The 2937-nt window shown below is 53.0% G+C and overlaps 1 pseudogene; it reads right to left on the bottom strand.

Annotated features, from left to right (window-relative positions):
* Positions 1-415: 415 nt before the first annotated feature.
* LOC124620774 lies at positions 416-570 on the bottom strand (annotated as a pseudogene).
* Between the last annotated feature and the right edge of the window lie 2367 nt (positions 571-2937).

The raw sequence follows: 2937 nt of genomic DNA on the forward strand, positions 1-2937 counted from the left end.
GAATCACGATTACTCCTGACACATACTTTTCGAGGTGGACTTGGGCTCGGCGCGAGGTAGTGGACCCTCCCAAACACCACATCCCACGACAGGCGGCAGCCTGCGGGGTTCAGTGCTGGACTCGTCCCTGTTCGCTCGCCGCTACTGGGGGAATCCTTGTTAGTCTCTTTTCCTCCGCTTAGTAATATGCTTAAATTCAGCGGGTAGTCTCGTCTGCTCTGAGGTCGTTCTACGAGTTGTCGCACACCACACCGCCAGCCAGCTGTGCACCCTACGGAGAAAGTACCGGTATGCGAACCGCCAGGCGACGGGCGCGCATCGCACGTTTAAGGAGACGCGGCCGGCCCCACAGGCGGCCACGACACTCCCAGGTCTCCGAAGCGGGGCAAGCGCCGCGCGCTTCTGTATACGTAGCCGACCCTCAGCCAGACGTGGCTCGGGAACGGAATCCATGGTCCGCAATGTGCGTTCGAAACGTCGATGTTCATGTGTCCTGCAGTTCACATGTCGACGCGCAATTTGCTACGTTCTTCATCGACCCACGGGCCGAGTGATCCACCGTCCTAGGTGATCTTTTTTTAGTTTTCCACTGTCTCTTTCAAGACAGTTGCGTAGACGGGACTGAGGCGTTTGACGGCCCCTGTTCCAGTGTTTTGTGTCCAACGGCCTCACGGCCGATGGGCGTCGTACGGCTCCACACCGAAGCGCACGAGCACTCGGTCGAAAGTCATTCAAAACCGGCGCGGCGCGCCAGGTGCCGCAGGCCAGCCGCTCCAGAGCTTCAGCGCTCGTACCACACAACATTTCCGCTAGTTTTGAGGAGCACGCGTGGTTCCGCACGCGGCGCACGGCTACTGCGAGCCGTGCACGTAGCGTGTTGCGCGACACGACACGCACATCGAAAGACATGCAGTCTAGTTGGTAACGATCCTTCCCCAGGTTCACCTATGGAAACCTTGTTACGACTTTTACTTCCTCTAAATGATCAAGTTTGGTCATCTTTCCAGTAGCATCGGCAACGACAGAGTCGATGCCGCGTACCAGTCCAAAGACCTCACCAAATCATTCAATCGGTAGTAGCGACGGGCAGTGTGTACAAAGGGCAGGGACGTAATCAACGCGAGCTTATGATTCGGGCTTACTGTGAATTCCTCGTTCATGGAGAACAATTGTAAGCCCCAATCCCTAGCACGATGGAGGTTCAGCGGGTTACCCCAACCTTTCGGCCTAGCAAGACACGCTGATTCCTTCAGTGTAGCGCGCGTGCGGCCCAGAACATCTAAGGGCATCACAGACCTGTCACTGCACGATCTCATGCGGCTAGAAGCCGCCTGTCCCTCTAAGAAGAAAAGTAATCGCTGACAGCACGAAGGATGTCACGCGACTAGTTAGCAGGGTAGAGTCTCGTTCGTTATCGGAGTTAACCAGACAAATCGCTCCACCAACTAAGAACGGCCATGCACAACCACCCACCGAATCAAGAAACAGCTATCAATCTGTCAATCCTTCCGGTGTCCGGGCCTGTTGAGGTTTCCCGCGTTGAGTCAAATTAAGCCGCAGGCTCCACTCCTGGTGATGCCCTTCCGTCAATTCCTTTAAGTTTCAGCTTTGCAGCCATACTTCTCCCGGAACCCAAAAGCTTTGGTTTCTCGGAGGCTGCCCGCCGAATCATCGGAGGAACTGCGGCAGATCACTGGCTGGCATCATTTATGATTAGAACTAGGGCGGTATCTGATCGCCTTCGGACCTCTAACTTTCGTTCTTGATTAATGAAAACGTACTTGGCAAATGCTTTCGCTTCTGTACGTCTTGCGACGATCTAAGAACTTCACCTCAACGTCGCAATACGAATGCCCCCGCCTGTCCCTATTAATCATTAGCTCAGGTTCCGAAAACCAACAAAATAGAACCGAGGTCCTACTCCATTATTCCATGCACACACTATTCATGCGGGCTTGCCCGCTTTAAGCACTCTAATTTGTTCAAAGTAAATGTGCCGGCCCACCGAGACACTCAATAAAGAGCACCCTGGTAGGATTTCAACAGGGTCCGCCTCGGGACACACGAGCACGCACGAAGCGGTCACATGCCTTCGGCTCGCCCCACCGGCAGGATGTCCCACAATACATGCCAGTTAAATACCGACGGGCGGTGAACCAACAGCGTGGGACACAAATCCAACTACGAGCTTTTTAACTACAACAACTTTAATATACGCTATTGGTGCTGGAATTACCGCGGCAGCTGGCACTAGACTTGCCCTCCAATAGATACTCGTTAAAGGATTTAAAGTGTACTCATTCCAATTACGGGGCCTCGGATGAGTCCCGTATAGTTATTGTCCATCACTACCTCCCTGTGCCAGGAGTGGGTAATTTGCGCACCTGGTGCTTTCCTTGGATGTGATAGCCATTTCTCAGGCTCCCTCTCTGGAATCGAACCCTGATTCCCCGTTACCCATTACAACCACGGTAGGTGCAGAACCTACCACCGACAGTTGATAAGGCAGACACTTGAAAGATGCATCGCTGGTATGAGGACCATGCGATCAGCCCAAAGTTATTCAGAGTCACCAATGCAAACAGATCGGACGAGCCGACCGATTGGTTTTGATCTAATAAAAGCGTCCCTTCCATCTCTGGTCGGGACTCTGTTTGCATGTACTAGCTCTAGAATTACCACAGTTATCCGAGTAACTTGGATACGATCTAAGGAACCATAACTGATTCAATTAGCCATTCGTGGTTTCACCTTAATGCGGCTTGTACTGATACATGCATGGCTTAATCTTTGAGACAAGCATATGACTACTGGCAGGATCAACCAGGGAGCTGTGTCAACTAGAGCTGAGCAGCCGGCTGCCCGGGAGTGTGTCCCAGGGGCCCGTGCGAACACGCAAGCGTCCTCTCAATTATTCTGCCAACAGGAGGAGGCTAG

This window comes from Schistocerca americana, chromosome 6 (assembly GCF_021461395.2).
Source record: "Schistocerca americana isolate TAMUIC-IGC-003095 chromosome 6, iqSchAmer2.1, whole genome shotgun sequence".
Classification (NCBI taxonomy): Eukaryota; Metazoa; Arthropoda; class Insecta; order Orthoptera; family Acrididae; genus Schistocerca; species Schistocerca americana.